This window comes from Etheostoma cragini, chromosome 1, assembly GCF_013103735.1.
Source record: "Etheostoma cragini isolate CJK2018 chromosome 1, CSU_Ecrag_1.0, whole genome shotgun sequence".
Lineage (NCBI taxonomy): Eukaryota > Metazoa > Chordata > Actinopteri > Perciformes > Percidae > Etheostoma > Etheostoma cragini.
This window is the reverse complement of record NC_048407.1, coordinates 32,907,931-32,921,368: the sequence shown is the minus strand read 5'-3', so window position 1 is coordinate 32,921,368 and position 13,438 is coordinate 32,907,931. Positions and strand designations below refer to the sequence as shown.

The 13,438-nt window shown below is 40.2% G+C and overlaps 1 protein-coding gene and 1 long non-coding RNA gene across 5 annotated transcripts in view; both read left to right on the top strand.

Moving 5' to 3' along the window:
- Positions 1-13,438, top strand: part of LOC117935241 (multiple epidermal growth factor-like domains protein 11) — a 145,062-nt gene that overhangs the window by 63,950 nt on the left and 67,674 nt on the right. The gene's annotated exons all lie outside the window — the stretch shown is intronic.
- Positions 6,251-13,438, top strand: part of LOC117942110 — a 10,237-nt gene continuing 3,049 nt past the window's right edge. The window contains exons 1-2 of the long non-coding RNA XR_004656075.1: positions 6,251-6,261; positions 6,493-6,496. This is a non-coding gene — a long non-coding RNA (uncharacterized LOC117942110). The remainder of the gene's footprint in view (positions 6,262-6,492; positions 6,497-13,438) is intronic.

Genomic DNA, 13,438 nt, shown 5'->3' with positions numbered 1-13,438 from the left:
AGCTGAACGAAGATGGAAGAAAGACAATTTACACGTGTCACTGGGTGTATTAAGGGACAGTCTAGCCACATACCAGAAGGCTGTGAAGGTGGAGAAGATGCAGCATCAATCCTCTGTCATCGCTAGCAGTTGCCATGAACCTGGAGTGTTATTTAATACTATTAACTCTGTCATAAATACATGCAGCTCTGCTCCGACAGATGTGTCAATCTGCACACATGAGAAATTTCTCTGTTATTTTATTGATAAAGTAGCATCTGTCAGGAAAATCACCAGTGCTAATTTTAAGGAGTTTTTACCTGCTTCTCCTACACACTCAGCTGTGTTTGAGGAATTAAAGCCAGTTTCTCTGACGTTACTTAGTGAGGTAGTGCAACACATGAAACCTACCAACTGTTCCCTAGACATTTCAGCGGGCCGATATTATCAACCAATATTAGGCGTTTCCCGATATATTGGTATCCGTAATTATTATATTATTTCAGTAAAACTCATATATAACTACAAATAGCTAATGTTAGGGAAATGTGTTTGTTTGGATGTTTCCGGGTTTAAAAAAATAAAATCAGCTGATAAATCGGCATATTGGATTAAAAAATAATTAAATACTCCTATCGGTATCGGCCTTAAATATCCTTAATCGATCCTTTATCGATCCTTTATCTAATTTGAATCCCTTTTAAGGTGCCAATGATCGGTGCTCCGCCACACCAAAAACAGCTTTTCATTCATATCCTCTTTGTGTCAAAAACGCATGCCGTCTCGTCTGCTTGTGGAAAACACTTGCTCACAAGATGAAGCAGGTACACAAGTTGTCAGAGGAAATAAGCAGCAGGTGTAAAAGGTTATGTTCTCTGTAAGAAGACAGAAGTAAGACGAGGTGTGATTTGGAGGAGTGAGGGGAACATTGGGCTGAGACGGACGTGACATGTTTCTCGAAGAGATTGGTTTTCAATCCCCTCCGGTAGTGACTATGCAGTACTGAATGGGATGGGAAGGTCACCCCTCCATTGGGAGACAAGAGGTAACAACGTCGAGGCCGCCTAAAGGCGATTCACCATAGGAAAGGAGGAACTAAGCCCCGGTAGGAGCTGATAGGCTGCTATACACTCAATGAGTTATATTCCCTGGGAGCACTTTGCAGTGTGGCCTTTCATGAAGATTACTCCTATTACAATTAGACACCATGGCTCACTCACTCGTTTTTTAGCATTTTAATCTGAAAGGTCCTCAAGTTCAAGGTCTTCAGCTGCAGATCCACGCTTAAAGTAAATTTACTTATTTACTTAACACTGGGTTGTTTGCATTTCTTTAACCCAATCCCAATCGTCTTGGGCCCTCTAGGGACCTCCTCTTGTAATTATTATAGTAGCAAAGCAGGAAGTAAAGTGACGACGTATTAGAGCGCCAAATTCTGCAAAAGGAGGCAGTTTTTTTTGTTTTATTTATATATCCAGAAACGTGTTACAAAACTTAAACAGATTTCCCTAACATTATTTGTAGTTATAAGATCACACTAAAATAATATAATTTGTTTTTTTGTCACAACATAAGAGGAACATCAAATTATATCAAAGTTCTGGTAAATAAAATGTATAAAAATGCAAACTTAAGATCCATCCATCCATCCATCCATAATAAAACAATAATCAGTGTTGCCAACAGGGACGTTGTAGAGCGTCCTCTGGTGGACAGACTATGCAACACCATCACTAACAGGGACGTTGTAGAGCGTCCTCTGGTGGACAGACTATGTAACGCCATCACTAACAGGGACGTTGTAGAGCGTCCTCTGGTGGACAGACTATGCACTAGTTTTTTTCCTCCTTTCCCAGAATGCATCTGTGGCGTAGCCAGACCTTTACGTCACAGTGCTGGGGAGAGATATGTCTGGCGGTTTAAACACAATACAGAAACCGGAGTATTTAAATGAGACGGAAAATGTTACTGCAATGTACAGACTTTCACTTTAACCCTTGTGTTGTCTTCCCGTCGACCATGAAAAAATATAACCACTTTTTCAGCACATTTTTGTCACTTCAATATTCTGGTATTGGGGGTATCAATATTGGGGGTTATTTGATATATCTGTTGTTGACATTTTCAGCGCTTATTTCGAAGGCCAATTTTTTGTAATAAAAAAACTGAAAAAAGGTAAAATTTGAAAATACTTTAAGTACATTTTGTTGATTTAACTCAAGTGAAGTTTTGAATACAGAACTTTAAATTTGATTTAATTAAAGAATCTGAATACTTCCTCCACCAGTGGTCTACCCAAACCAGGACAAGACCAGTGTCATTGTTGAGTCTTCTTCTCCGTGTGATCCAGTGTTGCATGGTCTTTTATCCCCTCTTGTTTGATTATTTCCTCACTGTGTCATACAAAAATTACTAGCATAACAAATTCAACACATTACCTTGATTCATGTTCCTATTCTCAGTCCATAATCCAGTGCAGCTTCAGGCTGGGGGGTTAATGAGATGTCACAGAAACCTTTTCACCCCACTACTCAGATGCCACAAGATGGTCTCAGAGGATATGAAATATTCAGCCGCGCTTGAAAAGGGACTAGCTTCTGAGAGCCATGAAGTGCTTGTGTCTTTTGTTTAAAACATGATATCAGGTTAACATGCTTTAGTTTTATTTTTACGGTGATGTTAGGGGAATAACTGGAGTGTTGGTTGTATTTGAGCAAGCTAAAAGAGAAGTCAAAATCCTGCATAATTTCAGTTTTCATAGTCATAATAATTCAAGTCTTAAGTCTTGATCTCACCGTTCCTTTGCTTCATGTCTGTCTGATTTGTGAGCCGTCACGGCAGCACAGTCACTCAGCATTATGTATACGAGCCTAACTCACCTGTGCTCTGCCTGGCAATAGATGACTCTGAACTCCCACTGCTCCTCATTAGCATGGACTTCATTAGGCAGCTAATACCTGTTGCCCGTGTTGGAAGGGGTGATATTGTGGGGGTCAGTAGCCATTAGCCAGTCTGTCCTCTGGAGCTTTGTCTGGCTCTGAACCCCATCCAGGAGAAGACGGGCGTTTCTATGACAAAGTGTATCTTTCATTACCCAACAGACTGAGTTCAGCAAGTCATTAAGTGCAGCTTTGCAGAAATGATGCGGGGTGAGTTTTTGTAGAAGGGAGAGTGAAAGTTACATGAGAGGCAGAGGAGAGAGAGAGGATCATAGAAATGTATAATAACAAAGGAAGAACGTATGGAGAGCCTTAGTGATCCAGATGAAGGGAATGCATAGGGGAGAAGTATATCTTAGGGATAAAAGTATCTGATGCTGCCTTTTATATGCTTGTTGTGTATGTGTTTGCATATATTAAGTCACTATTACTCACCGCTGTCCCTGTTCCACTCTGAAAGTGTGTGTGTGTGTGTGTATGTGTGTGTGTGTTTTGCCAAGGTTCCAGCTCCTGTTTATCCTGGCACTTCATTCAGGTCCTCAGTGAGAATAGCGCGCACACACACAATGCTGACGAGTGGACTTGCCCCATTCCCAAGTCCAATTAACGGCTACAGTCGCATCAGCATGCCCCTTGTGTTTGGTCAAAATTAAATTACCAGCAAACTTTTTAATCAAATTCCTCCACCATCCCCTGAGGGGTGATTGGTTCTCTGCACTCTACTGTTTGGTGCCGCGATGTCCGTCTCCTCCAATAGGGAGCTGAGACTCAGCTTGAAGCTGTGAAGCATGGGTTCACGTCTAGCTTTTTTTATGAGCGGATGAAAAATGATCCTTCAGCATTTCCTGCTGTTTGTTAAATTACAGCGAGCAACACAATCAAAACAGCAGTCTGTCTGGTGTAAAGCAAACTGCTGAGTGACTTATTTTTTTTGCATTGTTATAATATTTTACCAAAAAATGTCTGACAAAACACCTCGCTAGAGATATCGCAGATGTATTTGGACATCAAAGCAACCCATTCTAGCAAAACCTTGCATTGGAGTCCTTTGTCAAATGAAAATAAAGGCCCAATCCAAGATCCTCATGGACCTATCTCATCACACGTTTGGGGTGGAAGTAGCTCATTCTGTAGGGAGTTGAGTTGGGAACTGGAGGGTTGCTGGTTCAAGTCCCCAAACGGATGAAAGTATGGTGGTAGACTGGTAGCTGGAGAGGTGCCAGTTCACCTCCTGGGTTGCCGAGGTGCACCGAACCCCCAAATGTTGGAGCGCCTGTCCATCGACAGCTGCAGCCCCCTCACTATGACATCTCTCTAATAGTGCATGTATAGGTTCTGAGTAGGGCTGGGCAATATATCAATATTATATCAATATTGTGATATGAGACTAGATATCATCTTAGACTTTGACTGTTGTAATATGGCATTAGTGTTGTCTTTTCCTGGTTTTAAAGGCTGAATTACAGTAAAGTGATGTAATTTTCTGAATGTACCAGATGGTTTTAGCTGTTCTATTATTTTCCTTTACCCACATAGTCATTAAATCCAAAGTACTACTGATGATTTATCATAAATGTTATTGTGAAAATAGTTGTGAAAGCATACATTTTCAACCCTACAATATTGTCGCAAAATCGATATCAAGCTATTTGAATTTTATCCATATCTCCACAGAATGGGGAACCCCTGGGATCAGTGTTGGGACCATTGTTGTTTAATTTGTATAAAAATAACGCACGGGAGGTGTCAAAAACAATGAAAACTGTTTTATTTGCTGATGATACTAATTCAATCTGTTCTGGGTGTTTTGGAACAAACTCTTGTGGAAAATGGAAATGAATTATGGTTTGATGCAATTAAACTAATACTGAACTTAAGTTAAACTAAATTTATAATTTTTGGTAATTGTGCCGCAATTTTACACTGAAAACTTATGATAAATGACATTGAAATTGAAAGAGTAAAAGAACATACATTTTTGGGAGTATTAATCAATGGAAACTTTGAAGCTTGGAAGCCACATATACACAGTATTAAGGCCAAAATAGCCAAGTAAATTGCTATGCTGTATAAAACCAATTACTTAATAAATCAACGCTCACTGCACACGTTGACTTGTCCCTTCATACTTCCATACGTTACTGAAACACTGAACATATATTCATTCTTCAAAAGAGAGAATTGTAAATAAAACCACTTAAAGAGCACAAACTACTCCAGTGTTTATTAAATTAAAAGCACTAATAGTCAGAGATATTGTTGACTTTAAAACTGCACAAATGATGTACAAACTAAATAATCATCAGCTATCAAACCGTATCTAAAGGTTGTTTCAAATAAGAGAGAGCAAACATTTGTATTTAAAAAGAAACAGATAAGAAAACTATCACTGCACTTCAACCACTAGAGTTAATTTATGTAGCCGCTGCAGTGAAGAGATAAATCATGTACAGCAATTTTCAAGAGATTAGTTAAAATGAATATATTAAAGGGATACGAAAAGGATTCAAAGAGATAGTATTGTATAATGAGTGTGTGGTTCCTTGGCATCTATTCACTAAGTCTAGTATGGATGTGTTATTATTTAAGAGGTTATTTAATTTGTTATAGATAAATGGAAACAAAGAAGATAGATGGTAAAGAAAGAAGTAGAAAAAAAAATCAGAAACTGTAAATGGATGTATGCATGTGTTTATGTGAGCAGTACGTAGGTAAATATACGGTGTAAAGATGCGTAAATAGGTTAAGCTTAAAATGTTGTATTTACTGAAGAATGAAAATAGAAAAGGGGGTTGGACCTTATGATGATTTTTGAACATGTGAATTTGTGAGTTTGAATTACTTACAACAATTTTGGAAGATTGTGCTGAGAAGTACAGTACATGACCTTATTTATCTTTCATTTTAATTATATTTGAATATATATGCATGCATGTACAGTACGTATGTATGTATATATACTGTGTGTGTGTGTGTGTGTGTGTGTGTGTGTGTGTGTGTGTGTGTGTGTGTATATAATATAATAAATATATATATATATTTACATGTTAAAAATAAATTTCTACAACTACTAAAATATTGTAATTTCCCTTGTGGGATTAGAATACAGTAACAATATTTTTTGTTATTATTACTTTTATGGCTCATTTCACAGTTAAACTCCAGAATCATTTAATGAAACTACTTTATAAATGTTGCTGAGAGTCTCCACCCTTTGTATCCATGCGTTAGAGCAGAGCTTTGGATGTTTACAGTTATTATGACACACCTGGAAAAAGTGAGACTGCTTCTCTTAAAGGAGAATTCTGGTCGATTTCAGCACGTAGCTCTGTTGTTTTTAAATGTGGAGGTCTGTAAGTAGAGAGAAAAACTAACCAATCCGTGCTGCCTACACCGTGTTATCCTCCTGCTAGAGTTAGCACCCAACAGGCTTCAACGGGGCAAGTTTTAAATGTGCTTTTAGCCTCTATAAATGTTCATAATGTCATTAAAATGGCCCCCTCATGTGCAGTGATTCCTTCTGAGTGAACACAGTGAATCTGACTGCTGTGGATGTGAAGGAAATGCATGAAAGTTGTGTTAATTCAGCTGTGTGTAGTTCCTGTGTTGAGAGGCAGTTAGAGAGCTTAGGGACCGTCTACAAACTACAACACAGAAAAGAGATACAACTAAAATATATAGGCTATCAATTTAATCATTAAATAAGGTAGTGTCTTTAGACTGCCCTCAATTATATATGATGTCTCCTGCTAGTTGTACTATAGTACTTACTATTAAAAAAAAGTATGAAAATATGTTTGTATCTCTTTTCAGTGTTGTAATTTGTAGACGGTCCCTAAGCACTCCTTGCAGTTTTAACACATGAACTAAACAGTTGAAATAGCACAACTTTCATGCATCATTATTTAACAAGCTGACACCTTTGACATATTTCAGAGAACAACTAGTTGAGTCATCTTGGCAGAGCTGCTTTGAATGTTTTGCTTTGGCCATGTTGTGTTTTGAACCAATTATGCAAACCATAAAAAAGTGGCTTATCACATGGCGGAGACCAAAAAGCAACAGAACTGAATTAAAGTGAGTTACACATGCTCTGCAGCCGGTGACAACACAACACCTGTGTGTCAACGCCAATAATGAGGGATACATTGATTCATTAGACATGTTTTTCCTGAAGGGGAAAAAGCACAAGTGGCTTTTAAGGGAAAATACAAGCCGGTGTGCAACAAAGAATTTCTTATTATAGGACTCTCCATCTTAACCCACTCAAGGCACATTAGTTGTACCTGCCACCGCCAGCTTAACAAGAAAAAAAGTTTACAGAAAAAAACAACTAAAGAGGGAGTAGTCATTCACATATTTTTTATTGTATTTCTCTCGTCAAAACATTCTTTGAGGGAACCGCATGCTCCACAAGCAATAACGACTGTTATCTAGAGAGATAATTACAGAAGGGTTATACAATGAAGGACTGCGGCTAAAACAAATGGTAAGATTGTGAAAAAAAATCGGAATGAATGCAAATCTGTGGAAATGAATCCATTGAATAATGATTGTAGTTTGTATTCGTAGAGTCTGTGCAGAACACTAAACTAGTCAGCAATACCTTTCTAACTTTAGACGTTGTAAGAGTAACACAAGCAGCCGCTCTTGGTCTAAACCTATTGAACATTGGATTAGTTCTGTGGGGGTTTGGCTTTGAAGCAACTAATCTGTATTTTTGTGTGTGCTTTAGCTGCTCTGTCAACAGTAAATGGACCCCATCAGCAAACAAATTTCAGGCTGCTGTTTTCCAGAAAGTCCGTCTCTTTCTTTCCTCTGTACGCCATCAATCATGTGTGTCTGAGAGTGGAGGGGAAATGGACTGGCACCTCACCTCGGAAACCTTTTGATTAGCCATTTTCCTTCTAATGCCACGTGAGCCTACGCTGGCCAAACCTCATGACAGACAACCCATTAAGGAATATAACGACTTGCCCACTCCGCTCTGCCTTTCCTGCCTGCCCCCCCTTCCCCTTCTCCACAGTCTCAACCCCCCTCCATCTCTCTCTCTCTCTCTCTCTCTCTCTCTCTCTCTCTCTCTCTCTCTCAATGCACTGATTAATTTCCAAACTAACTTGTTTATTGTCCATCGCTGCTTTTCAACTGAAGGGGCTGGCACAATAGATTCCTTTCCTCCCCACACGACTGACTTCGCTTTGACTTTGAAAATGGACAGGAATTATTCATCGGCTGTCTTCCTCTACTTTACATTTGCTCAGAGAGAAGAAGCACAGTCTCCTCAGTCTCTTTATTTCTTTGTCCTCTTCTCCCTCAGTCATTTTGCACTTCAAGCTATCTTGACCTCTCTCAAGGGGGTTAGTGATGCAGAGGAGGGAGCCGCTGTGACCTCCGAGTAAGAGGGAACGCCGGTCTGTTGATTCCTAAAGGATCCTTTAAAGCTAGTCTGCTCTATAGGAAGGCACATAGTCTGACTTAGAGCATACTCAGGGTTTAGGATAAGATGACACTTCACCAATCCTTCATGGAGAAATCGTCCTCCAGGAGAAATACCAAGAGGATCCAGCAATGGAAATAGCATAAAGCAAAGAATGGGCAAGAATATGAAATGACTGCTATAGAGAAAGATATCACAGTATGTAAAAAAACAGACAAAACAACTGATGTAGTATGTGTGAGTTTGATTAGCATGTTTGGAAAAAGGTGGAAAACGGTCCAATACTGACCAAAATGATAACATGCTCACAATGGATGTCGAACTTTTTGGGCGGGATGTCCGTCCCCGTCCTCTGTCTTTGTGTTGGCGTTCTAACCTCTGGTGGATTTCTGAGGACTATGGTTACCTGGTCCTCAGATCTCTGCAGGGTAAACCCAGACAGCTAGCTAGACTATCTGTCCTATCTGAGTTTTCTAACTAAAGTAGGTATATAATGTTACACATGTTAGATTAGCGTGTTAGCATGCTGACAGTTGCTCATCAGATGTAAACACACAGTACAGGTAAGGCTGATGGAATGTCATTAGTGGCAACACTGAGGGCAAGATGTACTAAAGCTTTTGCGTTCACTACAGGTGTATTTGTTTCTCAACTTGCGTGTAAAGGCATGGCGAGGTACGTACAAACAGGCCACACTGAGCTGAAAGTGCAGACTGCCTATCACGGGAACAGAAAATGACAAATAGCGCTTTTCCGTGTCATGCATAAGCATTCATATAAGGGTGAAGGGGATAGTGGGAGGTTCCCATGAAGAGATGGGAGGGAAAGCGTAAAATGCACCGAATTATGTATTTCGCGGTCTGTACAAAAACTTCCCGTGACAGCGCGCCTCTATTTTTTGGTGAAAATTCTCTGCCTCTTAAAAGCAGGTGTAAACCAGCCGCCAGCGGGTCTCCTCGCATACACCTCCTGATGAAGTGGCAGCAGGAGTCGGAGCAAGACGAAGACGTACGTCAAGGAGACGAGCTGAAAGGATTTTTTTGCCACAATGATCACACTTTTTCAGTTCAATCATTGAGCGTTACAGATTAAGCAGCCATGTAATATTACAGTTACTGGAATAAAACAAAGTCAACATTGGATCTCCGACTCAGCGTTCACATTCTATTGCAGCAGTTGTTAAACTCATCGCTACATTACATAAAAACATACAATACTGGCACCAGGATCATCTCAAACAGTCATAGCATCAGCAGCGGGAACATCTCTGTACTGATACAGCGCACATACATTTCCACACCACTAATGCCAAATAGCACACATCAAGCAGGATTTCTTTGACATCGCCTATTCGATTGCGCCTTCAAATGTGCTAAATTTACGGTATAATTGTCGGAGAAAGGCGCTGATTACCCGAACTGGAGGTGTAAATACGACGTAATCTGAATCAGCTTTATTTGCCAATGCGCCTACTCATACAAAACAAACAATAAATACACACTACACAGGTTGAGACAATAGTGCAGTGAAGATTGCAAAGGATGCAAGAGTAAATTATAACTATGATAGTTACTTTTTTAATTATATAGCATAGTGCAAAGGATAATGGAATAAATAGTAGTACGTTAATATATTATATTATAATATGAACAGTATGAACAGCTGTGAAATAGACAATGATGAATAAAATATAAGTGGAACCAGTAAACAGGCAGATTAGAGACAGTGTTGCTGGGTTATTGAACAGGAATTGAACCTAACACTGAGTAAGCTGATGTATCACAGCGTGCACTTTCTGCGGGTTGGCCATGGTGCTGATAGCTTCCACAAATGTACGCACATCTGTCCCTGAGATCTCTACCTCAGGAGTTGTCAGAGACCACAGCAGAGCTAAAGGAGAGTGAATTTTGGCTTCGGTTTGCCAGAGGTGTAAGAAGGCGCCGTGTTTTGCTTTATAATAATGCTTCATAATGTGATGTGTCAGTTTTATCCGCTCCAAGTAGCCAAGAAACTTAAAACTTCATAACAGTGTCTTCACTGAGTTTGATGAAGACAGGATCAAGATCATGGACATCCTGTGGCTGACTCTCGTGCTGTAACGTCCCAGGATGAGGGTTGACCTCTGACCTCGGCCAAATGGCGCCATCAGCTGTTGGATGTGCACCTCTCACCTCTTTATATTTATCAGTGGGTCGGTGGGAGGACAGCCACCTGCCGAGAGCCATTAGACCTGAACTCAAATGGATGCCCCACGTTTGCATCGTTAAAATGCAATTAGGACACAAGAAAACAAGTGCAACACTCACTCACAAAAGAACATTAGTGATCAAGTGAAAGGTTACGACATGAAACGCATCATTTTACAGCAAAGATGTTGACCGCCACTAATGAAAGTATTAGTCTTAAAATAGCAACACGAAAAGTGCAGATCTCAAAAGTCAGTAAAGACTTTAACCAGAGGTGTTAAAATGGCTGTTCTATGCGTTGATTAATGCAGTGTTGACTGTCCCGGACATGAAGTGGCCTCCTTTAAAGGGAAATTTGGAAAACCTCAGTCACCTGGGTGCACAAACTGATGTGGTCAGTGTCACAGTAAACTGACACTTTATTCCACGCCTGTGAGCAGTAAATTGTGTCATCCATCTGGCCTGTCCTCCATCACCGCCCTCCCCCTCATCGACCCACGTCCCATAAAGCCTGAACTATGCTGCCACTAATTACAATTATTAATTGGACATAGGAAATCAATAGCTCTGAATTAAACACAAGCAAGCATGTATGGAAATGGGTCAGCGGTCCCCTAATAACATAGTTTTCTACTGACAAAGACTGATCTCATGAAGTGAGAATTTCATCTCATGAATCTCGTGAATTGACGCCATTGTGAGTAGTATTATAGGGCAAAAATCCGCGTATGGAGGCTGGTCGTGGTGGTTGACTGGACTTTTACCCAGGAGACCGGGGATGGCGTCCCATGTGTTATGGCTCCTAAGCCCAACCGCTGCTTTCTTCTTTCACTAAAACCAACCCTGTTCTTCTATTCCTTAACTCAACTGTTGTTCTTTTCCTAAACCTAACCCAGCCCTCATGTGACGTATCCTAAACTCAGCCGTTGCTTGGCGATAACGCGCCACGTGGCGTGAATGTTTCCATCCGCCGTTGACATACACGCAGATCTGATACACCGTAGACATATATGTGGATAGCTCTAAATGATGATAACACGCCACTTGGATAAAGAAAGTGGGCGTGTATGTTCACGCAAAGTCATGATATTCACGTTGAGTGACATGACGTTTGAACCCGTGAAAAGTCGACACACCAGCGGCGACTTTCATCAGTTTGTTTATGGGGTGAAAGTGGCTTATACATTAAAAAAACAGCCTCACTGCTGCTTTTTAAAAGTATTGTTTACTCATTTGTCAAGAGAGTGGCTGTCTGACAGTGTGCTGATGAAAATAGTTTTACTCATGCAAGCAGTGGGGCCTTAAATCAAGTGGTGCATTGCTGGGCGATACCTGGGTGCAATTGGAAATATCAATGTTCTGTGCTTCATGACTGTATGCTTTCCAGAAGTACAGCTCGTCCCCGTTGACCTTTCTCAATGAGCGTGTTTCAGTTAAAAAAAGTAGTCTGGGCGTGATTTGCTACGCCTTGAAGTACAACTAAAACACATTTCCTCCGATAGAATAATGTGTGAAGCGATGGATTGTTTAAAAAGCCCTTACTTTGCTGTTCAGCTGTGTGGACGACTCCCTCCCTTCGGCTGCTTAGTGAAGTAATCGTCTTTGTGTTTGTCAAAGCAACAGTAGAAATTTGTTTGGAATAAATATAAGAGAGTAGTATTTAATAATAGATTATATTGAGCCAGCCAGCCAGCCAGTGGCTGCGGTAAATGCAAAACACCAAAGCAGCAACAGCTTATTGACGAAGGTTTCGTCAAAGTCATGAAAAACAAGAATGCAGCAGATTGCCTCTCACCCCCCCGTCTCATAGCTTTTTGACAAAGATGCCATAGAATTAAAAATGAATGAAGTGTGTGTGTGTGTGTGTGTGTGTGTGTGTGTGTGTGTGTGTGTGTGTGTGTGTGTGTGTGTGTGATTTGAAAGTTATTGGCTTTTGCCCAACAGACGCTGTGAATGCAGCAGAGAAGGCGTTTCATTGGCTGACAGCCGCAACGATCCAGCGTCTTGACTGGGTGAAGTGTCGAAGGCGAGCGCGCTGACAGATACACAACAACTTTATAATCATTTCTTCATCCGTGCCACAAATCGTTTAGTGGTTCTCAGATAATTTTGGTGCTTTCTTTGCCGTCCGCAGTTGTGCATGAAGCTAATAATAGACATGTCCCGGCTGTAGTGTCTGGATGTTCATTTGTTTAGTTTGTGTTTGAACTTTTAACTATAAACTTAACACTTAGAAAATGTGATGTATTGTGCTAGACGCTTGGCTTTAGAATAACTTTCTCTCAAGTCTTGGGGAGATCAGAGTAAACAAAAATAATACAATGTAACCAACACAAATGAAAAACTATTTAGATATTTTTCCAGTAAAGTCCAATGCTTTTATCTTAAACGTTAGATAAAAAATGTCCATACTATCCATACCTGTAAAAGAGAATCTATGCCTTATTTATTACATTTACTGTCATTTTGGTTTCATGATTGGTATACTGTGTGTAGCAGCAGAGTAACACAGTCAGGAAAGTGTGGTTGCCGCTGCCATAAATAGCCAAAGAAGAAGAAGATAGTCAGAAAGAAAGCCTCTGATTGGTTGACACACTTGGTCCGAAAGGAATTCAGGATGTCAAGATGACGATAGCTGACAGTAATACGCTTTCCATTCAAAAAGATGAATCAATAGTCGTGAAGTTGGGGATTTATTGCTGTTATTTTGGTTCAAAAGGCTGGATTGCAAAGCTTCTGGAAGGCATACAATTGCACTGAAAATTATTTACAGTGTATTGATCTAGAGGTATTGAATGACTTTAAAGGTACGGTCGGCGATGTTGTATATGAGCGTCAACCTCAGATGCTGCCTTGCCTTGCCTTTATGAATGCTGTCCTATCAGAAAAGGAAATAA